Genomic DNA, 25,084 nt, shown 5'->3' with positions numbered 1-25,084 from the left:
TTTAAAAAATGTAAATAGTCTAAATATGCCGAATAAAGTTAGGCATTGAAAGACTATTAAAAAGAAAAATCCAGACCCAACTATATTCTCCCTATAAGAAATGCACTATTTTATTTTATTTTATTTTATTTTATTTTATTTTATTTTATTTTATTTTATTTTGGGGAGGAGGACCAGAGGGAGAGAGAATCTTAAGGAGGCTCCATGCTCAGGCAGAGCCCAACGTGGGGTTCCCCACCACATTCCTGGGATCATGACCTGAGCTGAAATCAAGAGTCAGATCCTTAATTGACCGAGTCAGCCAAGCACCTCAGAAATTCACTTTAAATTTAAAGACAGAAATAGATTAAAGTATAAAAATATATACTAAGGTAACACTGTTCAAAAGAAAGTGGAAGTGACTATAATAGTATGAGTTTTCAGAGCAATGAATATTAACAGGAAAAAAAGTCGTTTGGTGATGAAAACATCAATTTCCAACAGTAAATAATAATCCTAAACTTACATGAAGTCAATAATAAACCAAATCCCATACAGAAAAAAATGTAGAACACCAAGGAGAAATAAATTTGCACCCCTCTTTTGATAATTTATGGAATATGCAGACAGTAAATCACTAGTGATATAGAAGACTTGAAAAACAGTATCAATAAACTTAACCTAACTGACATTCATAGAAGACTTAAAATAACAACATCACAATACATATTTTCTTCAAGGACATAAGGAAAATGTATAGTTATCAACAAGTTTTTGGACCATAAACAAATCTTAAATTTAAGAGGATTTTTGTCACAAAGTGTATGTTCTCTGACCACAGTGCAAATAAATTAGAAATAACTTATAGAAAGATGTTTGGAAAATCCCTCAAGTAATACAATAACTAAATAACATGACTTTTTTTTAAGTTTCTTACGTGTTATGTTTTATATTTTTTTGAGTTTTTATTTTTTTTAATTCAAGCTAACATACAGTATATAGTCTTGGCTTCAGGAGTAGAAACCAGTGATTCATCTCTTACATATGGCGCCAAATTGCTTATCTTGAAAAGTGCCCTCTTTAGTGCCCATCACCCATTCAACCCATTCCCTCACCCACTCATCCCCTCCAGCAGCCCTCAGTTTTCTCTATATATTTAAGAGTCTCTTATGGTTTGCCTGCCTCTCTCTTTTTATCTTATTTTTCCCTCCCTTGCCCTGTGTTAGCCTGTTGAGTTTCTCAAATTACACATACGAGTGAAATCATATGATATCTGTCTTTCTCTGACTGACTTATTTTGCTTAGCATAATACCTTCTAGCTCCATTCGTTGTTGCAGATGATAAGATGTCATTCTTTTTCATCACTGAGTAGTATTCCATTGTGTGTGTGTATGTACATATGTTCTCTTTATCTGTTCACCCATTCATCAGTCAACAGACATTTGGTCTCTTTCCATAATTTGGCTATTGTTGACAGCACTGCTGTAAACGGTGCATGTGCCCCTGTGAATCAGCATTTTTGTATCCTTTGGATAAATACCCAGTAGTACAATTGCTGCATTGTAGCGTAGTTCTATTTTTGATTTTTTGAGGAAACTCCACACTGTTTCCAAGAGTGGCTGCACCGGTTTGCATTCTACCAACAGTGCAAAAGAGTTCCCCTTTCTCCATATCTTCACCAATATCTTTTGTTTCCTGAGTTGTTAATTTTAGCCATTCTGGCCAGTATGAGCTGGTATCTCATTGTGGTTTTGATTTGTATTTCCCTGATGATGAGTGATGTTGAGCATCTTTTCATGTGTCTGTTAGCCATCTGGATGTCTTCTTTGGAAAAGTGTCTATTAATATCTTCTGTCCATTTCTTCACTGGATTATTTGGGTTTTGGGCGTTGAGTTTTGGGACCTCATCAAGACAAAAAGCTTCTGCACAGCGAAGGAAACAGTCAACAAAACTAAAATCCAATGGAATGGGAGAAGATATTTGCAAATGACATAACAGATAAAGCGTTAGTATCAAAAATCTGTGAAGAACTTACCAAACTCAACACCTAAATAACACACTTCTAAGTAACTCCTAGATCAAAAATGGAATTCAAAAGAAAATTAGAAATTATTTCAAAATGAATGAAAATGAAAACAAAGCATAAGATTTGTGAGATGTAGCTACAGAAGTGCTTGAAGAAAAAATATTACTTAAAAAAAATCTATATTAGAAAAAGAAAAAGGTCTCAAATTAATGACTTCCATTTTCACCTTAAAAATTAGAGAAAAAACAATAACTAATGAATCCTCAAATGATATGAAGAAAGGAAATAATAAAGATCAGAGGAGAAATAGATGAAATGGAAAACAGATAACAATAGAAAAGATAAATGAAACAAAGCCTGAAAAAGTCAAATTGATGAACCACTTGCCAGAGTAATCAAGACAATAAAGAAGAAAATACAAATTATTAACATCAGAAATTAGACAACATGACATAACCTTCTACAAAGATTAAAAGGATACGAACATTTATTATGAATTATTTTGCCAATAAATTCCACAAATTAGATGACATGAACAACTTGAAAGGAAAAATAGCTAACCTGATTAACCCTTCTTCTATTAAAGAAATTGAATTTGTTTTTAAAAATCTTCCCATAGCTAAACCTCCAGTCTCAGAGGTCAACAATGGTAAATTCTAACAAACTTATAATGAGGAAATGATATCAATTCTACACAAATTCTTCCAGAAAATTGAAGAAGGAATCCTTGTCCATTCATTCTATGAGGCCCATGTCACTCTGAGACCAAAATGAGACAAAGACATTATAAGAAAACTATAGGCCTATATCCCTTATGAAAATAAAAAGAAAGTCCTAACAAAATTTTAACAAATGAAATCCAAGAATATATTTAAAACATAATACATTATGAATGTGTGATCTATCTTAGAAGTATAAGATTTATTTAACATATGAAAAAAGTGATGTAATTAACTTTTTTAAGAGACTAAAGAAAAAAAACAGCCTAAGCATATCTCACAGGAGCAGTAAAAGCATTTGATAAAATCCAACATTAATTTCTAGAATAAAATCCTTCAGCAAACTAGGAATATACAGGAATTTTCTTAACCTAGTAAAGCATCTGCAAGAAACCTATAGCTGACAATGTAATGGCCAAAACCTGAATGCTTTCCTACTAGAATGAGAAATAAGGAAAAGATGCCTATTGTCTTTATTTCTGTTCACTTCTAATAAGTCCCTAGCATGTGCAAGGCAAGAAGAAGAAACAAAAGGCATTCTTATTGGAAAGGAACAAAAAAGAGTGTGCCCTTTCCAGAGACACATGATTATCTGTGTGGAATGTTCTACGTAATCTAGTAAAATAGTATCAGAACTAATAAGTGGGTTTAGAAAGATTTCAGGATTCAAGATCAACATAAAAACCCAACTATATTGCTGTATTGCTGTATACCAGTAATAAACAATTAAAAATTGTATTGAAAACATTACCACTTATCAGGGCAGATCTCATGTTAAGTATTCTTTCCACAATTTTGCTAAATGATTAACAGATGAGATGAAATCTATTTTAAATGGGTATATTCCTCCCTTTGTATGAAAACAAATTATGGCTTAATTTTTAAGTGGTAGGATTTCATTTTTAAAAAAGATTTTTGCATAAAATACTCAATTAAAATAGCATCAAAAACATGAAATGCTTTAAGAAAAAAATTGTTAAGAGATATGCAAGACCTGCACATAAATTCACAAAGCATTGCTGAAGGAAATTTAAAGAACGTATAAATAAATTACACAATATATTGTATATATTGATTGAAAAGACTCAATATAATTTAAATGTCAATTTCCCAAATTCATTGTCATCCCAATAAAAATCCAAATTGACAAGCTTAATCTAATACTCATATGGAAATGCAAAGGACCTAAAATATCCCAAATTATTTTGTAAAAAGAGGATCCCATCTAAACTTCAGGAGTTATTATCGACTCTTGACATACAGATTGATAAATAGATCAATGAAATGGAAATATACTTACACATGTATTCAACTCATTTTTTACAAAGGTATACTCAGTTTAGTGGAGAAAGCATAATGTTTTCAACAAATAATGGAACAATTGGGTATCCGTATGTTTTTAACCGTTCATCTGTACCTCTCACAACATAAAAAATAAACCACATTAAAAAATTTCTCTCTCCCTCTCTGTCTTCATATATGTAGGTGTATGTGATGTAACCATGCTATTATTTCCTCCCATCGTAACACACTTCTCTGGAGTCCACTTTTAGTGTCATCATTTCCTCATTTTCTTGGTACCATTCGAAAGCAAAATTCCTGTAAGAGTTGTCCATTCTTTCTGTTCGATTCCTCTTCTCTGATCCTCTTTTCGGTCTACTCCAGTTAGGCTTTCACACCTGTTACAACACTAGAGGTATTGTTGCCAACATCGTCAGTGATTTCTACTCTCCTAGCTCCAGGGGTCATTTCTCACTCATATTTCTTAGCAAATCACCAGAATTTGACAGCTAATCACTTCCTCCTAGATACACTCTTGTAGCTTAGCTTCCAAGATGCTCTACTCTTATTTTCCTCCTGCCCAAACTGTTCATTTCTTCTTCGTTTCCTTTACTATTTTTTCCTCTTATTTCCAACCTCTGAGTGTTGGAGTATCATAATGCTCAGTCCCTACACTTGTCCCTTTTCTCTGCTTTGCAAACATTCACACCTTTGGTGAGCTCATCCCATCACATGCTTTTAAATACCAGTCATTTAATGGACAACGTCGGATGGGTAGATACAGCTCAGGCTTCACTGTAGTTCCAACTCAAATATCCAAGTGTATACTTGACTTCTCCTCTTAGATATTTAATTGACACCTATAATTTTATATGTCCAAACATATAATGTTGATCTCCCATACATTTGCTCCCCTGAGAGTCTTCTGAATCAGTGGATGGCAACCATATTTTCAATTACTGGGGCCAAAAACATCACAACCACCTTTGGTTCCTTCCTTTATTTTGTACCACATCCAGTCCTGTAGGTCGTCATTTTAACACTGCCATCACAATACATGCAGAATCTGGGCTCTTTTCAATATTTTCTTTTTTTTTTTTTTTATTAAAAAATTTTTTTAACTTTTATTTATTTTTGAGAAAGAGCACAAGCAGGGAAGGGGCAGAGAGAGGGGGAGACACAGAATCCAAAGCAGGCTCCAGACTCTGAGCTGTCAGCACAGAGCCCAACGCAAGGCTTGAACTCACAAACTGTGAGATCATGACCTGAGCCAACGTCAGATGAGCCTAACCTCCTGAGCCACCCAGGCACCCCTTAATATTTTCAATACTAACACAGTACATGGGCACTTATTTGCTTTGTTTGATTTAGATAATTTCTCTATATGCCCTATGTGATAACAGTTTTTTGTCTAATCTTTTTTTAAACCAAATATTATATCCACCTCTCCACCTATGTATATTTAAGTATATACTATTAATGGATCAAATGAGTCTATATTTTTCTTTAAGCTTTACCTTTTAAGGCTTATTCAGGAAATATTCCTTAATCTGACTTAATGAAAGATAATTTCTTGTGTTTTATTTTTCAGACTCTACATGTTTGCTTTTCGTAATTATGTCTCTAAACTACTTAGAACTTTTTTTTTTTTTTTTGGTTTGGTGTGACATAAGAATCCACTTTCCCCTCAAACACATTTATTAAATTGTTGTGTCCTTAAAATGCTTTATTGTAACACCACCTGCAGCTTCTCAGGCAAGGTTTTCTAGAAAGCAAGTTCTAGGCCAAGATTGAGGGCTAATACTGCATTCGCAAAAATGCAAGCTGAAGTAATAAGGGTGAGGAAAAAATGAAAGCGATGTAGGGAACGATGTGAAAGAAGTTCACCCCGTGTCTCTGCTGCTTCCAAGGGTGCTGGCTGCAGACACAGGGCTCCCTCCAGGATCCTCTGGCAAAACTACAGTATGGATTACCTTAGATTTGTCCAGGAGAGAGAGAGAGAGAGGGAGGGAGGGAGGAAGCACGGGAGGAAATGCATCTGCCTGTCTGCTTCCCTCTTCTGTGGTTCCATTGGTCACTGGGCACGACACAGGGAGCCAGCTGCTCCTGCACACCTGGGCTCCATTTCTAACCCTCTGCCTGTTCTCACAAAGCCATATTCCACGCTCCACAGCCGGCTGTTTTTCTGTTACTCCAGTGGGCTCCATTACTCTATTAAAGCAACCAACTGGTGCTGAGAGGGTACCCAGTAGCCAATCAAGAGAGAAAGATCAGGGAAATCTGAGAAGGCAAAGAAGATTTATGTCTCATGTGGTAATATTACAAGGTACCTTATATGTTTGAGTCTGTTTGTGAGCCCACTCTTCTCCTCCACTCGTCTGTTTATCTACCCCTAAAGCAATATCACATACATTTTAATCAGTTTGCCAAGTTCCCGAAAAGTATAACCAATAATAATTGGTACTGCATCACACCTATAAATTTTGAAAGAAGCATCATCCTTATGGTACAGGATCTTTCCATCCTTGAACATAATACTTTATGTCCTTTTCATAAACATCTAGAGTATTTGGGTTAGATTTATGCTTTATGTGGTTTTGTGCTTATTGAGAAGGGGATTTCTTAAGTTCTATTTTTAAATGGATTGTGCTGATACATTAGAACAATACTGATCTATGTAGGCTGATCTTTACCTGGCAATCTTACTGAACTCTTATTACTTCTATATTTTACACATACTCTTCTGAATTTTCTATCTAGACAATGCCCTATTAATAATAAGTTTAGATTCTTCTTTTCAAATTCTTCAGCCTTTTACTTCCTTTACTTTTTTCTCTCATTGTATTATCTGAGACTTTCAGCACAATTTTGAGTAAACATGATAGGAATCATTTTTTTTTATTGTTCATTTTATTTTTATTCTATTTTATCATATATAATTTATTGTCAAGTTAGCTAACATCCAGTATATACAGTGTGCTCTTGGTTTGGGGTATAGATCCCCATGATTTATCACTTACATACAACACCCAGTGCTCATCCCAACCAACAAGTGCCCTCCTCAATGCCCATCACTCTTTTACCCCCTACCCCCATCACTCTCAGTTTGTTTTCTGTATATAAAAGTTTTTTTTTTTTTTAATTCATTTGGTCAGACGACTTCTCATGTATTGTAATTAAGGTTGATTTTGATAGATACACTCTATCAGGGTAAGACAGTTGTCTTTTTTTCTAGTGTACTAAGAAGCTGATTCTTATGAATTGATCATTAAGTTTATCAAATGATCTTTCTGTATCTGTTTACATGATCAAATATTTCCCATTTGACCTGTTGATGCGGTGAATTACATTATATAGTTTTCTAATGTTTGAATGCATTTCTATAAAAACTATATTTTCATGTGGAATTAAAGAAAATATTTTGCTGGATTCAATACTGGAAAAATCTCATACCTTTGAATATTATCTATTATCTTCAGATACTTCATCAGAACTCTATATAAGCAAACACCTGGCCTTCTTATTTCATGCTACCTGTTTCTCAACCATATTTTTATGTTTTCCATTTTATTTCTATGATTATTCTCGATATTTTGCTTATATATGTCTCCAAGCTCACAAACATCTTTGACTGTGTGTACTCTGATCCTTAAATAATCCATTTATTTTATTTAATTAATTTTAAATTTGTCTTAAAACTTCAATGACTCCATTTCTTGATGCTCCATTTTTTTCATTTATGACCTTTTATGTCTCATTCTTAATTTTTTTTAATGTTATTTTTGAAAGACAGAGAGACAGAGCATGAGCAGGGGAGGGGCAGAGACAGAGGGAGACACAGAATCCAAAGTAGGCTCCAGGCTCTGAGCTGTCAGCTCAGAGCCTGACGTGGGGCTTGAACTCACAGACTGCAAGATCATGACCTGAGCTGAAGTCAGTCATTCAAGCGACTGAGCCACCCAGGCACCCTTATCTCTCATATTATGACTTCCATCCCTTTTAGAGCTAACAAACTTATGCTTCTAATATTCTCTTTCAGATATTCTACTTCTAGATCTTGGGGTTTAAAATTTCTTGCTTATTATGTCTGTTCATTTTTCTTTGTGGTAGATGTTTTCCTTACATGGCTTTAATTTAATTGTAAGTTCATCTTCAATAGGGATTCATATTTTTCTTTGGGAGCTCCATGTGCTCTAGGGCATTAATGTATCTTCTCAGAATAATTTTGGCTTATTCCTGACAGGACTTTACATATGACATTGCTCCACCCTTGATGGCATATTGACAGTTAACTTGGGATTGCCATGCTGATGTCAATATGAAGGTATCATAATTGTAGCGCCCATAGGCTGGGTTTTTTTATTCACATGAAATAATTTTTTAAATCATTATTCGTTCATCTTTATTTTGTGTGCAAATCCAAAGGCAGGTAGCAAGCATTATTACTACGCCTCTGGGCTAGTGAGAGCTATTTTTCTAGCTTGCTTTTTATGGCCTAGCTTTATGGGATCGTAGCTTTATGAAGTGCTTAGTTACAACTCCCATCTCCTAAAACCTTAAGGACTTTGTGACAACACCCGAGTCACAGCCTCCATCAATGTGGATCTGAATCTTATATAACACTAGAGCACCAAAACTTCAATTCAAGCTCATTACATTGCATTTGAGTTCCCTCTCTGTTCTTGTCTTTGCCTTTGCCTTTTCTTCTTTCTTGGCTATATTTAAAATTCTTGGGGGTCATAATTCATCCATCCTTCATCTGTGGGGAAGGAACCATTCCACTTTTGCCCTAACTTCTGGTCTGTTCATTGTTCCACAACTTTTCTTGCAATTGTGATTTCCATACTGAAGCTCACTGTGTTCTTATCATTTCTCAACCTCATTTTCATTTGTGAATGTTTCTTTCATTACCATTCCGCAAGTCGGTATTTCTGCCAATAAGTAGAAATGAATCTTATAACTTTTAAAAATTATATATCATTTTTTTACTGTCTAGAATATAAGCTTAAAGCAAGAGACTGTGTCTCATTGCTTCTAAAGCTCTTTCTCTCTTCCTATAGTAGTTAATATTTACTATTTGATTATAATAAAGTAAAAATTCTAGAAAAAAAAGTATTCAAACTTTTTGAGTGTCAGAGAATATCCTACAGTGCTATCTACATTATTAACACAACCCACACATTTGGAAGCTATAGGAGTGTGCTCTTAAGATCTCCTTCTCTGGAAAAGAAACAAGAAAAGAAAGGAAGGAAAGAAGGAAGGAAGGAAGGAAGGAAGGAAGGAAGGAAGGAAGGAAGGAAGGAAGGAAGGGAGGGAGGGAGGGAGGGAGGGAGGGAGGGAGGGAGGGAGGGAGGGAGGGAGGGAGGAAGGAAAAAAAAAAGAAAAACCTGCTATGAGGGACTAGTTAACCGACAACTTTGAAATCCACCACAACATTCACAATGGACCATCTTTCCTCTGCGGCTCTATTTGACCTGGCTGAGACTTTCTCACAGCTGTACTCAGAGGCTCTGACAACTTAACCTCCCTCTTCCCACCACCCCTCCCCCACCACTTCTCAGTTCCTAACATCATTCCCTGCAGTAGTAAGTACTCAATGAATACTTGTGAAATGCTTTAAGTAAAGAGGGGATTTTATAGCTGTTGTAAAATATTTAAAAGACTAGCCTATGAAAGGAAATCAGCCTGTCTATGCTAGTACAAGGTGATTGTTGTATTTGTTGGGGGTACACTCTAAGCTGCTGTAACAGAGACATGATAAACATAGTAGATTGAATAAGAAAAAGTTCATTTCTCTTTCACCTCAAGTAAATGTTCCAGGACTGAAGGGACACTCCTGTCATCTTGAATATATGAGTTGAATTCCAGAGCCAAAATAGTTCCTTCAGTCCTTGAGATTTCTAGCCAACAGTAAGGCGTAAAGAGTACAGGACAATACACCTCTAATTGTTTTAACGGCAAGATGGAGCATATATTATTTATCCTTTGTTTATTTGCCTAGAACTTAGTCAAATGGACACACCTTGCTGAAACAGATTAAGAAATAGAGTATTCAGCTATAGAGCCGTATATCAGTTAAGTCTCTATTCCTGTAAAGTCAGAAGAGAATGGATATTGGGGCAACCAACAGTCTACCATAAATATATGATGAACATCTTCTAAATAGAACTAAACAAGAAATGATATGTCACATACAAGTTAGTGAGCTACTTATTGTTAATATATTTAAGCAGAAATGAATGATAACCATTTACAAAGGATAATCTAAAACCAATTCTTTTCCTTTCCAATGGAAGGCTCAAAGAAATGACTGCTAAAGACTTTGCTATATGATTTAAATATTCTTTTTTTTTAATTCTTATACCATTTAGGATGTATTGTATACAGTAGGTGCTTACATGACCTACATCTTCCAACACTATGAACTCCATGAGAATAAGGACACTGTCTATATTAAAATCTACTCTATGCCAACACTTAGAAAAACACATGGTAGATGGTAGATAAATGATAGGCAAATAAACTATGTTGAAAAAAATGAATTCACGACTATGAAAAATCATGGAGTTGAAGCTAAAATGACAGGGAAATATACCTCTGTTTTAAGAAGAGGAGTTTTAGATTGACACTCAATACTTAAAATGCTCCAATTTTGTATTGCAAAATATTTTACTACACCTGCAAAAGATACTGCATAAACATGAAACACAAATATAGGTTTAGTGTATTATTTGGCATTTCTCAAAGGCTTATTGCAGTGCTTTCTCTCCTAAAGTCACAGAAATGATGTTTTTCTTTTTTTTTCTTTTTTCAGGTACAAAATAACTGTAAACCCATTGTTATACGTTAGTAGCCCTCACTTGAATGTGAATCTTTGTACAGCTTGTGAATTCAAACAGCTACTATTTAAATTAAAAGTGGTCCCAGAGTGGCTGCACCAATTTCCATTCCCACCAACAGTGCAAGAGTTTCTCCACATCCTCTCCAGCATCTATAGTCTCCTGATTTGTTCATTTTGGCCACTCTGACTGGCGTGAGGTGATAACTGAGTGTGGTTTTGATTTGTATTTCCCTGATAAGGAGCGACGTTGAACATCTTTTCATGTGCCTGTTGGCCATCCGGATGTCTTCTTTAGAGAAGTGTCTATTCATGTTTTCTGCCCATTTCTTCACTGGGTTATTTGTTTTTCGGGTGTGGAGTTTGGTGAGCTCTTTATAGATTTTGGATACTAGTCCTTTGTCCGATATGTCATTTGCAAATATCTTTTCCCATTCCGTTGGTTGCCTTTTAGTTTTGTTGGTTGTTTCCTTTGCTGTGCAGAAGCTTTTTATCTTCATAAGGTCCCAGTAATTCACTTTTGCTTTTAATTCCCTTGCCTTTGGGGATGTGTCGAGTAAGAGATTGCTACGGCTGAGGTCAGAGAGGTCTTTTCCTGCTTTCTCCTCTAAGGTTTTGATGGCTTCCTGTCTCACATTCAGGTCCTTTATCCATTTTGTGTGGAGGTTCCTCAGAAAATTAAAAATAGACCTACCCTATGACCCAGCAATAGCACTGCTAGGAATTTATCCAAGGGATACAGGAGTACTGATGCATAGGGGCACTCGTACCCCAATGTTTATAGCAGCACTCTCAACAATAGCCAAATTATGAAAAGAGCCAAAATGTCCATCAACTGATGAATGGATAAAGAAATTGTGGTTTATATACACAATGGAATACTACGTGGCAATGAGAAAGAATGAAATACGGCCTTTTGTAGCAACGTGGATGGAACTGGAGAGTGCGATGCTAAGTGAAATAAGCCATACAGAGAAAGACAGATACCATATGGTTTCACTCTTATGTGGATCCTTAGAAACTTAACAGAAACCCATCGGGGAGGGGAAGGAAAAAAAAAAAAAAAGAGAGGTTAGAGTGGGAGAGAGCCAAAGCATAAGAGACTGTTAAAAACTGAGAACAAACTGAGGGTTGATGGGGGGTGGGAGGGAGGGGAGGGTGGGTGATGGGTATTGAAGAGGGCACCTTTTGGGATGAGCACTGGGTGTTGTATGGAAAACAATTTGACAATAAACTTCATATATTAAATAAATAAATAAATAAATAAATAAATAAATAAATAAATAAAAAGTGGTCCCAAAGTAAATAACTTAAAATAATTGTCAGTGTCCCTGGAGAAGAACACTTTCAACCTTCTGTATACATCTCAGTTTCTAGTAATTAAGATTCTTCACGCTTACACTGGGGACTGGGTGGCAGAAGATAAATTTTACTGATCACGTATTCCCTTCCCTTCCCTTCCCTTCCCTTCCCTTCCCTTCCCTTCCCTTCCCTTCCCTTCCCTTCCCTCTCTCTCTGTCTCTTGCCTCCCCTCCCTTTCTTTCTCTCTTTTGTCTCTCTCTCCCTCCCTTTCCCTCCTTGTTCTCCTCATCCCTGCCAAACCCTTTCCATTCATTCCATCTGTCCAAATCTTGCCTTGTGCTATTACCAATATATTTCTTTACTCCTCAAACCTGGATTATTCAAATACACACTATAGTATATTAGTATACTATATGAGTATAGTAGTAACAGGATATACGATCTATAGAAATCATGTGGAGACTAAAGAAAAGATGACACAGAGATAAAAAGAAATAATACCAGTGTGTTTTTTTAAATATTTTTTAAAATGTATGTTTATTTTTTTTTAATTTTTTTTTCAACGTTTTTTATTTATTTTTTTTGGGACAGAGAGAGACAGAGCATGAACGGGGGAGGGGCAGAGAGAGAGGGAGACACAGAATCAGAAACAGGCTCCAGGCTCCGAGCCATCAGCCCGGAGCCTGACGCGGGGCTCGAACTCACGGACCGCGAGATCGTGACCTGGCTGAAGTCGGACGCTTAACCGACTGCGCCACCCAGGCGCCCCTGTATGTTTATTTTTGAAGGAGAGAGAGAGAGAGACAGAGCATGAATGGAGAAGGGGCAGGGAGAGGGAGACACAGAATCTGAAGCAGGCTCCAGGCTCCGAGCTGTCAGCACAGAGCCCTACGTGGGGCTCGAACTCGAGGAGTGTGAGATCATGACCTCGGCTAAAGTTGGACGCCCAATGGACTGAGTCACCCAGGCACCCTATCAGTGTTTTTTTTAATTTAATAACTGGTAGAAATGTCCAGAAACAATGCTCTTGGTATATTTTTTCCTCTTTTATTCTTTTCTCTAATTTGTCCCTGTTTCCATTTGCTTTGATCAGGTTTTTAAAGAATAAGTGGCTAAATTTTGATGAAGCATATTACAGTGTGCCATACACTCATATGTTAATATATGCATCATACTCATATGCTCTCTGTCATTCCAGGTATAGATGAAAACCAGCTCCATTCTATGATATTTTATGAAAAATGCATTCTCTACACAAGTAATAATATCAAAGACTCTAATATATCCTGAAGCAGCAATTCTGGTTTTTATAGAAGACTCTATTTAAGATCTTTAAATGACATATCTTCCAGAAGAATAGAATATTTGCTCATATGTGAGTAAGAGTGAATAGTTTTTACACAGGTATCTCATGAAAAGCTAGGGGCTTACTTTGATGTCAGTAACATTTTGAGAAGTGGATGAAATCAGAGAGCACAACATTCAGTGATAGATTGGGAGGCTACCTATGGCCTAGTGAGTAGAGAAATTGGTTATGTCATTTCATGTACACCATTGATATCCTAAGTCATCACTATTCAGAGAACCCCTATTTTTTACCACACTAATTTGACTCCTACATTTGTTTAACATTACCCCATCAAGACCAACACTTTACTTTTGTCAGACCTGACTCATTAATTTGCTAATTCCCAGATATGTCAGTGGCAGAGTCACATATATCACCAAGATTTGCTCTCAAATATCTGCAAGAATAGTTGTGTCTTGAGGCACCCGGGTGGTTCAGCTGGTTAAGCATCTGACTCTTGATCTCTCTCAGGTAATGATCTCATGATTCATGAGATGGAGCCCTGCATCAGGCTTTGTGCTAACAGAAGGAGCCTGGTTGGGATTCTCTCTGCCTGCCTCTCTCTCTCTCTCTCTCTCTCTCTCTCTCTCTCTCTCTCTCTCCCTCTCTCTCTCTCTCTCAAAATAAATAAACATTTAAAAAAAGAATAACTTGCGTCTAGAAGTAACATCTTACCATCAGTCCATGAGCTGTATGTACCATATCTATGAAGCCTGTGTAACCTAGGGCAACGGAATTGGCTTCACACATCCAGCTCTCAAATAACTCAGTGACCTTGGCTAAATTATTTAGTTTTCCATTTAGACTAAATCATCACTAAGGTTTCTTCTAGCTGTTCCTTTCGTTATAGGAAACCATGTGCCGAGGGCCATGAGGCAGATCACATGTGATCTGATCCCATTATTCTGTGGTAAATGAAATAAGGATTAGAAGCATATTCTTCTCATTGATAATCCCCCTGAAGTTGACAATAATAATTGTCATTTAGCATTTCATAGAAACACAGCAAAGGCAAACATCTGCAGAGTTAACTTGAGGTTAACTTGGGGTTAAGTGGGGTTTAGGACAACAGCTCTTCTTTCTGGATTTTCCAAGGCCAGTAATCAACTCCACCCCATCCCTCCCTTGATTAAAATGTCCCACCTACATACTCCCAAACCACCTATCATTCAATCTTAGTATTAGTTGCCTGCAGTATAATATTTTATTTCCAGCTTTTTTATTGTGATGTAGTAAACATAACATAAAATTTACCATCTAGGGGCCCCTGCGTGATTCGGTCGGTTGAGTGTGTGACTCTTGATTTTGGCTCGAGCCCTCTGTCGGGCTCTGCGCTGAGCACAGGGATTCATTCTCTGTCTCTTTCTGCCCCTCTCCTTGATGTCCTCTCTCTCTCTCTCTCTCTCTCTCTCTCTCTCTTAAATAAAAATACCATCTTAAGCATTTTTAAGGGTGCAGTATAGTGGTATTACATGCATTAATAGTGTTGTGCAACGATCACCACCATCCATCCCCAGAACTCTTTTCATCTTGTAAAACTGAAACTTTATATCCTTAAAACACTAACTCCCCATTTTCCCTACCTGCCCCCCAGCTTCTGAAAACCAGTATTCCGCTTTGGTTCTCCATGAATTTGGCTCCTATAAGTACCTTATATAAGTGGAAAAATGCACTATTTGTTTTTTTCTGACTGGCTTATTTCAATGAGCATAATTATCTCAAGTTTCATTCATGTGGTAGCATACAGTAGAACTTTTTTTTTTTTTTTTTTTTTTTTTTTTTTTTTTTTAAATTTTTTTTTTCAACATTTTTAATTTATTTTTGGGACAGAGAGAGACAGAGCATGAACGGGGGAGGGGCAGAGAGAGAGGGAGACACAGAATCGGAAACAGGCTCCAGGCTCCGAGCCATCAGCCCAGAGCCTGACGCGGGGCTCGAACTCACGGACCGCGAGATCGTGACCTGGCTGAAGTCGGACGCTTAACCGACTGCGCCACCCAGGCGCCCCGAACTTTTTTTTTTTTAAGGCTGAATAATATTCCACTGTATGTTTATACCATGTTTTGCTTATCCATTAGTCTGTCAATGGACACTTGGGAGGCTTTTGCATTTTAACTGTTGTGAATAATACCATTATGAAAATTAATGTACATATATCTTTGAGACCTTGATTTCGGTTATTTTGGATATATACCCAGAAATGGAATTGCTGGATCATATAGTAATTTTATGTTTAAATCTTTAAGGAATCACCATCCTGTTTTCTACAATGGCTGTACCATTTTATATTCCTACCAACAATACACAAGAATTCTAATTTTTCCACATCCTTGCCAATGCTTTTTGTTTTCTGTTTTTTAATGGGTATGAGGTAATATGTCATTGTGGTTTTGATTTTGCATTTCCCTAATGATTAGGGGTGTTTAACATATTTTCATGTGCTTATTGGCCATTTGTATATCTTCTTTGGAGAAAAGTCATTTGCCCATTTTTGAATTGGGTTGTTTTTATTTACTTGTTGAATTTTAAGAGTTCTCTATGTATTCCAGATATTAATTCCTTATCAGATATGATTTGAAAATATGTTTTTCCCGTTCTGTGGGTTGCCTTATTATTTTGGTGATATTGTTTTTAATATACTTCTTTTTAAAATTTCATGAAGTCTACTTTGTCTATTTTTGTTGTTGTTGCCTACACTTTGGTGCCATATATATGATATCATTGTCAAATCCAATGCTATGAAATTTTCCTCTATGTTTTTTTTTTTTTTAAGAGTTCTAAGTTTTACATTTAGGTCTTTGATTTTTAGTGTTTGTTTTGTTTTGTTTTGTTTAGGATATTAAGTAAGGTTCCAGCTTCATTCTTGCTGTACAATTTTTAAATTATATTTTTTTCTTCCAGATCTTTCTATGAACTCTTCACAAACAGGAAACATTTTTGTGGCTTTTTCCCAATGTAAAAAAATTATCTCCGCCTACCTTCTAAAAATCTCCCTTCTTTTCCATATAACCTCTCTTTAATGACAGACTTTCTGTTACTACACATACCAGTGACTGAGTGGAGCCAGACATTCCACAGCTCATAAGTGTGTTCTCTCTGAGTTTCCATTCCTGAAGGAGAGGATCTGATTAGCATGAACCAACTTTCCAAATCAGGCTCCCCAAGGCTCTGCATTTTATACTTTTGGACACCTATCTATTATTCCTGGTCCAATCATCTGTGTTGGAGATGGAAAGGAGAATAGACATCACCTTCAGTCATTTAAAACACCGTTTACACACTGCATACCATAGTTTCTGGTAATTAGAGAGAATAATGAGATTGCATTATAGGCGACCTACACTACGGCCTTCAGAAACGGTGGGCCCATCAAAAACAGAGCAAATTAACTAATGGGATTAAATTAAAGAACTGGGAAGAGATAGTTTTCTTTTCTTATGGTGTTTTGTCTCCCTTTGGTACCAAAGTGAGTTTGGAAGTACTCTCCTTCATACTCTATTTTTTGGAAAAGATTAGGAAAATTGATATTAATTCTTTAAATATTTGGTAGAAATCACCTGTGAAGCCATCTGGTCTTGAGCTTTACTTTAGGGGGAGACTTTTGATTACTGCTTCAATGTCTGTTATGGATCTGTTCATGCTTTCTATTCTTGTTTCAGTCTTAGTACACTGTATATTTTTAAGAATTTATTCATTTCTTCCAGATTGTCCCATTTTGGCATATAATTAATCATAATCATCCTTTATAATTGTTTTTTTTTTATTTCTGTGGCATCCTTTGAAATTTCTCCTCTATTTCTGATTTTATTTATTTGAGTCTTTTCTCTTTTTTGCTTGGTTATTCTAGGTAAGGGTTTGTCAACTTTTGTTTATATGGAAAAAAAAAACCTCTTAGTGTCATAGATTTTTCTGTTGTTTTTCAATTTTTTTTTAAATTTCTGCTCTAATCTTTACTGTTTTCTCCTGTTCACTAACTTTGGGCTTAGTTTGTTCATCCTCTTCTAGTTTCTTGAGGTATTGGAGATCTTTGTTTTTTAAAGTAAGCATTTATCACTAGGAACTTCTCTACTCATACTATTTTTCCTGTACTTCATAAGTTTTAGTATGTTGCATTTTGTTTCTGTTTGTCTTAAAATATTTTCTAATTTCTCTCTCAATTTTCTTCTTTGATCCCATGGTTGTTCAATAGTGTGTTGTTTAATCTCCCATTGTCCTTTTTATGCTTTTTTTTCTAGTTTTATTTTGTCATGGTTGGAAAAGATACTTGGAATTATTTGTCTTCTTCAATTTATTAAAACTTGTTTTGTGATATAGCATGGATTCTATCCTGAAGAACTTCCCATATGCACTAGAGAAAATGTGTATTCTGCTGCCATTAGATGGGATGTAATGTAGATGTGTGTTAAGTTCATTTGGTCTATATTGCTAAGGTCTGCTGTTTCTTCATTGATTTTCTGTCTGAATAATCTATCCATTATTGAAAATGGGATAGTGAAGTCTCCTCCCATTATTGTATGGCTATTTCTTCCTTCAGATTTGTCAGTGTTTGCTTTACATACTCAAGCGCTCTGATATGTTGGGTGCAAATATGCTTATAATTGTGATATCATCCTGGTAAATTGACCCCTTTGTTATTATATAATGACCTTCTTTGTCTCTTAAGATAGTTTTGACTTAAACTCTATTTTGTCCTGCATTTGCAACAACGTAGATGAGCCTGGAGGACATTATGCTAAGTGAAATAAGCCAGACACAGATAGACAAATACCATACGATACCAATTATGTGAGAAATATAAAATAGTCAAATTCATAAAAATAGAGAGCACAATGGGTGTTGCCAGGAGTTGGGAGGAAGGAGAAATTAGGATGTATTAGACAAAGGGAACAAAGTTTTAGTTAGGCAGGATGAATAAGTCCTGGAGATTTACCATCCAGCATAGTTCCTATAATTACTGCATTATATTCTTTAAAATTTGCTAAGAAGGTAGATATTATGTATTCCTATCACAAAATAACAAATAATAGGAAGAAAAAGAAGGAGGAGGAGAAGGTGGGAGGAAACTTTTGGAGTTTGATGGCTATTTTATGGCATAGATTATTGGTGATAGTTTCATGGATATATACTTATCTCCAAACTCATTAAGATGCCTGAATTAAATATGTACAACTTTTGTGTGTCAATTACACCTCAGTGAAATGATTTTTGAAACAAATCATTTTTAAACCGACAAGGTACATATGTTACCTTCCCTCAGGCAGTATATAGTCTAGCTTTAAATTTAGACAACTACGTCTCTCTTTTAGTACTAAAGGCAGGGATTCCTTCAGAGGTTAGTGAGGGGTCAGAAATATTTCTGGTTCAATGTTAACTTGAATAATTTTCGTTTTGCTTTCCCCGTAGGAATCTAAAAATGGGCTACGTTTCAAGTCTCCACTGAAATTTCCAGCCAGTATCTAGCATCACAAAACTTGAAGCAGCCTGGATTGCAGTGCTTGTGGGAAGAATAATCCTAGGACCACCTAGTTTAACAGGGGATCGTCAGTGAAAGCTTGGTACTGAACTGCTACTTATAGAGCACACCCATTTAAGAGGACACTAGAGACAAGGGACAACGCTCAACAGGACACATAACTCAGAATCTCAGAAGGTGAGAGAGAACCACAGGGACCTGTATTTTATTGAGAAATGTCTCAAAGTTGGAGGAAGACCAGGAAGCCAGCAGGTAGATCCTTCATCCCTCTGTCACCAACACCAACTAGTTTATATATAGATGGAGCATTTGGTATTTTTGATGCCTGGCTTGCACTACAGAATTCTTGTGTGTTTTATATCATGTCCATGAATTCATTTTGTAGTTAAGAAAACTAAGGGACACAGAAGGAAAGGGAATTGCGAAATACCCAAGTCATTATATCAACTTATATGGGAATGAGATTAAAAACCCCATGCCCTTTCCACTAGAGTACTTTGTCCTGTTGATTTTCCATAGGTCCAAGGACTGACTGACTGACTGACTGACTAACTAACTAAATAAATAAATCCCTTTTTCGAGTTATTTGCTTAGTAGTCAGACCTATGCTTGGACTAACAAACACAATATTTATGGTTTCTTGAAGTTAAGAAACCAGGTACTTGTCTTTTGTTTCCAGTCAAGCAGTTCATTTCTCTGGGAGAATTCTGGAGTCAAATTCCATCTAAAATATTATTAACTTACCAGTTGGTCCTGAAAAAAAATTCTTAAGCAACTTGACTCAGAGCATGTTCTCTTGACAGATTGCTGCTCCCCGACCCAAGGTGGTTACATACTTAAATTCCTGGTGCCCATGAACTAAAATGCATGCTCCCACTTCTCTTCAGTCCAGGTCTTTATTGAACCATGTGTCACAAAAATGGATATTTTATTCCCCAACAACTTGAGCCAGTAAATGAAATTCTGGATTTTTTTTTCTTTTTTCTTACACAAGCCCTTCCTTTGCTCTTGTAGTTTTGTCAGTCTTCTGGCACTAGATTCTTTCAGGCTTTCTCTCTACTGTCATAGGAACTAAAGAAAGAGCTTCTTGTAGAGCTGAATTTCTCCACGTGTTGGAATGCTCCACAGTCATTCCCTCTTTCATTCTAACCCTAGATGTAAATACACAAGTATTTTTCTTGTCATTTATCAAATACTAATCCAACTTGGGAATATCTGATAACATGTTTGCAGAGAAAATGATTAAAACTTAAATGATAGCTTGAATAGTACGAATAGATTGGAATGTACAATCATGTCACAGTTAGCGAGCTGTATAAATGTATATCTAAGTTGAATTTGGAAGTAAAAATGTTTCAACAATCCTTTCTTCAATTACAGAGTCTTCCTGTTTTGGTTTGGTTTGGTTTTTACAAGATGTAATAAAACCAATTAAGCATAGATTCTGTTACAGTGTTTAAAAATGTGCTGGCCATTCACTGTCTTTTAAGCCATTAATCCTTCTCTCTTTTACGGAGGCTTGTAAGGTCATGGAGAGGGAGATATCTGAGGTATCAGATGCTGAAAACAGTCAGACAAAGTTTCTTCTTTTAATATACCTATAGACCATCCGGAACCTTCTATAGTAGCCATGGGAGACATCAGCCTCGGATTCTGAGACTAGATTTTTTATTCCAGCATCCAGGAAGCACCCATTCATTTAGGGAAGAATGATTACAGGTCACAAACATTTTTTCTCAACTGTGCCACAGAATGAGAAGTGTTAGTAGTCAACAGCAAAACGGCCATACCAGAAATGTATGAAAATAGCATTCTAAACAAGGAAACCATAACTTTCACTTTATAGTCAGGAACAAGAAAAGGATGTTTATTTTCATCATTGTTACTATGTATTATACTTATTTACAAAAGTTAAAGATCATGAAAATGGGTTTTTAGGGGGAGAGGGGTGGGGAAGAGACATATAGAAAGAGAGAGGGTCTTAAGCAGCCCTCATGCTCAGCACAGAGCCTGACATGGGGCTCAGTCCCATGATCCTGGGATTGTGACCTGGGCCAAAATCAAGAGTTGGATGTTCGACAAACTGAGCCACTCAGGAACCCTGAGAATGAGACTTTAAATGGCAATTTTACAGATATAACTGGCATTTCTATGATTGTATATGTATAGATTTTCTAGTCTACAAACTACTTGCAAGGAGAATTTCATGGCTATATACAAGATCAATATAAAATAACCAAATAGCTGTCAATATTTCAGTAAATCAATAAGAAATATAATCATAAAAAGCATATCATTCATAACAGTAACAAAATTATAAAAATACATAAGGATACGCATATCAAAAAATGCGCACGACCTTTGTAAAAAACAGCACATAATGTGACTAGAGGGCGTGAAACCGCATCTGAATATGTGGAAGGAGAGAATGCTCATGGATTGGTAGACTTGATATTTGAAATATTTTAATCTTTTCAAATTAACCTGAGAATACTGTACAATTCAATTCAAAAATCTAAAAAGGAATTTTTCAAGTACTCGAAAAGCTAACTCAAAAATTTGTATGGGATACTAAAATGTGAAGACCAGCCAAGAAGATTTTGAAAAGAAAAACAAAAAACAGTAAGGGAATGCTTGCTCTATCAGATATGAAAATGTATCATAAAACTAGATGTACTAAATATGTATAATATCTATGCATAACTATACAAATATATCCCTGGACCAAAGCAGGTAGTCCACAATTAGATACAATATATGTGGAAATTTGGAATATGAAAATGATGGCATTACAAATTACTAAGAAGAAAGCCTAGTCAGTAAGGCTGTTAGAACAATTGGTCAATTGATGGGAGATAAAATCTAATTTTATGAGGTTTTGTTGTGTTGTTTTTTTTTTACAAAGACAAAAATAAATTCCAGTTAGTTCTATTTTTTTTTTCAACGTTTTTTATTTATTTTTGGGACAGAGAGAGACAGAGTATGAACGGGGGAGGGGCAGAGAGAGAGGGAGACACAGAATCGGAAGCAGGCTCCAGGCTCCAGCCCAGAGCCTGACGCGGGGCTCGAACTCACAGACCGCGAGATCGTGACCTGGGTGAAGTGGGACGCTTAACCGACTGCGCCACCCAGGCGCCCCTCCAGTTAGTTCTAAATCGAAAAATAAGGAAACCAAAACAAGTAAGAAAAATAAAACCATGAAATTATTACGAAGAAAATATGGGATATCCACAACATGGATCCATAAGGAGAAGACTGATAACTTTTTCATTCTTAATCATCAGATACATTTGATGGTACCAAAATATAAACACCTTTTGTAACAAAATATGCCATCAATAAAGTGAAAATATAAGGGACCATCTGGGGAAAAATATTTACATCATATAAAACAGGTAAAATAGTGTGGGTATATAAATTTAATAAATTCATGTTGGTTAATTTATATAAAAGGCATACAAACTAATAAATATGTAAATACACAGTAGAGAATAAAGTATACATATGAAGGCAAAGAACAGAAGACATAACAAAAATGTCAAAAAGAATTTTTATCCTGATTACTAAGGAAATTCAAGAACAAGAAAAAGCATCACGTCACAAATAAACATCTGCAAAAAAATGGACAATAAATGAAGTTTTGTGGAAATGAATCCATGCTATGGAATGCTATGAAGCAGTGTTAAAGAGTGAAATATTTCCATACATACAGACACGAGAAGATCTCATTGGCAAAGAATTTCATCCAAAACAGCTCAGATTCGATATGTTCTGGATGACTTTCTTTTTCTACCGTGTTATGCTGGAAGTCTGAACAAAAAAAGGCAGGATCTCAGAGGAGGGACTTTAGAGAACTGCAGAAGATAGGACCCTGTAGCCAGGTGCTAAAATATGAGTGTTTGGCAGATAGAAATGTGGTGAATGAGACTTAGAGGAAGAAGCCATACTCTGAATCCAAGGTCCTTGCTCTTACTTCCCTGGTCTTCCCTGTGAGTCCTGTCGGATCATATGAAACCGGTCCCCAACCAGCGTCCTCTGCCAGCTTACGCTTCTTTATGCCTCCTTGCCTTGTATCCGTTTCCCTGCACTAAGTGAATCACTCTGTTCTCTGTGAGTTTCTCTTCCTATTTGCCTGGCTAGTTGCTTCCATACTTAGCTAGGGCACCACTCTCTTCATAAAACCTTTCCTGATTCTCACCATCTCTCTCTGAACTTTCTTAGTTCCTCACACTTCTTTTCCCATTGAATTTGTTGTAATGTTTGAGATTCAGAATCAAAATGGAGTAAACAGATTTATTTGTTTTGTTGTTAAAGTCAGTAAATGTAATACAAATGAATTGAAGTCTCCGTGCAGCATGTGCATGGGAGTGTGTTTCAGTGAATAAATTGTAGAAAGTAAAATACCAATGAAAGAATCTGAACAACTCTGTAAAACTTATGTTAATTATTCAAATGATGCCATGTTGAAATTAGTATAGGATGTTATTTACCATCTAACTTCCCACTTGAAGTCCACATAAAGGCACATTTCCTTGCACATAGGTATAAAGATGTTTTTTCCCCTCTTCTGGAAATCCTGGTAGGCTCTAATGTCTCTGCCTCTTGTTACATTTACAAATGTCAAAACAAAAGAAAGTAAGTAAATTTATAAGGTAAAACTTCAGTGTCAAGCACAACAATTTTAAAAATATAGATGTTCTCCCTTGGGCATTAGATTGTAAAATTGAGGATGAAAATGTCCTGCAAGTTTAAAATAAATGACAAGCAGAATCAGAACTTTTTTTTCCTCATATCATCTATACTTGAAAAGAAGTGAAATCTATTTCTGAATTTATGAAGAAAGGAAAGCAATGTAAATTTGATCATCAGTGGAGAAAAGTATTCATGAATAATAACACATGCGCTATATCTAATATAATTATTCATAGTATCGTATTGTCATTTAATAAGGAATGTTGGGGAGCAAGAATTTCCTGTCTCCTTCTAGGTCCTTCTCGCTGGACTAAGAATCAAATTGACATGAGACAGATGAAGAGGAGAAAGTCAAATTTAATAGCATACACACAGGGAATCCACACAGACATGGAAATTTGACAGGGAAAATGAGGTATATACGTCATTCTGGGCTAAGGAGAAGGGAGTAGGGGCCTGGGGCTTCAAAGAGAAGAAATGCAAATCACAGCAAAATGAAAAAGAGTTAATGTTTTAGTGAACAAATGTTTACTGGGCCACTCAAGAAACCATGGGACAAAGAGAGGACTTTGATCAAAGTGGCCTTTTTGGGCTCCTCTCTATCCAGCCCACCTGGTTCCTATCATAATGTGGCTAATCTAAGGTGATAATTCTTCCTGGAGCAGGTCCTCTACCTAAATTCTTTTTAGGCAGTTGTTGGGGAGGAGCTTTTCCTGAATCTGTTGGGTTTTGATTGCTTTTTAACTCAAAATGATCTTGATGCCAAAATGGTTCATCTTGGGGCAGCCTGCCCTTAGTCCCTACAGGAATTTCATAACCAAGCAAAAGGACTGGTTACTCCCTACACCCCCATGCCCTTTTTATAAGAAACAGGACAAAAATCACATCTACAACTACCAGGAAATAGCCACCAGTTGCTGAAGCATAACCACCTTGTCTAGCTGTAGAGGTTGGATTGCTGCACACAGATCGCGTTTTGGGCCTGTCCTGTAATAGCTTAACACACTTGGGTTTGCTTAATCTGTCAGAGGTTTCTGTATACCTTTTGGGTGCCTCAATTAATGCATCACTAAGATAGAAACCTTTCAGTCCAGACAGATAGGAAATTAACATGTTGCTAAATGAATTTACATCCATGGTTGAGAAAAAAAAAATCCACAACAGTGAGATGAAAGAGATATATTGATTCGTGTTGTTAAAGTGGATTTCAATGTACAAAATACTAACTCAACAAAAATCAATAATTCCTTTCACTTCACAGTGTGCCATTAAAAACATCATTCACTTTTTCAAGGATTAGATGTTTAATTCAAGACAGGCCCCTAATAGTCACTGCCTTAGTTAAGAGTATACAATACAAGTTGGCAGAAAAACGAGAGGGAGATTCTGAGCAATGGTGATGTTCCTGCAACCTCAGATCCATT

General features: G+C 36.1%; 1 long non-coding RNA gene across 1 annotated transcript in view; it reads left to right on the top strand.

Moving 5' to 3' along the window:
* Positions 1 to 25,084, top strand: part of LOC131483607 (uncharacterized) — a 311,404-nt gene that overhangs the window by 284,018 nt on the left and 2,302 nt on the right. Inside the window, exon 2 of the long non-coding RNA XR_009247804.1 lies at positions 18,899 to 19,145. This is a non-coding gene — a long non-coding RNA (uncharacterized LOC131483607). The remainder of the gene's footprint in view (positions 1 to 18,898; positions 19,146 to 25,084) is intronic.

The sequence above is a fragment of the Neofelis nebulosa genome, chromosome 8 (assembly GCF_028018385.1).
Source record: "Neofelis nebulosa isolate mNeoNeb1 chromosome 8, mNeoNeb1.pri, whole genome shotgun sequence".
In the NCBI taxonomy this organism is placed as follows: domain Eukaryota; kingdom Metazoa; phylum Chordata; class Mammalia; order Carnivora; family Felidae; genus Neofelis; species Neofelis nebulosa.
Note: the sequence above shows the minus strand (reverse complement) of the source record. Positions and strands in the feature narration are given on the sequence as shown.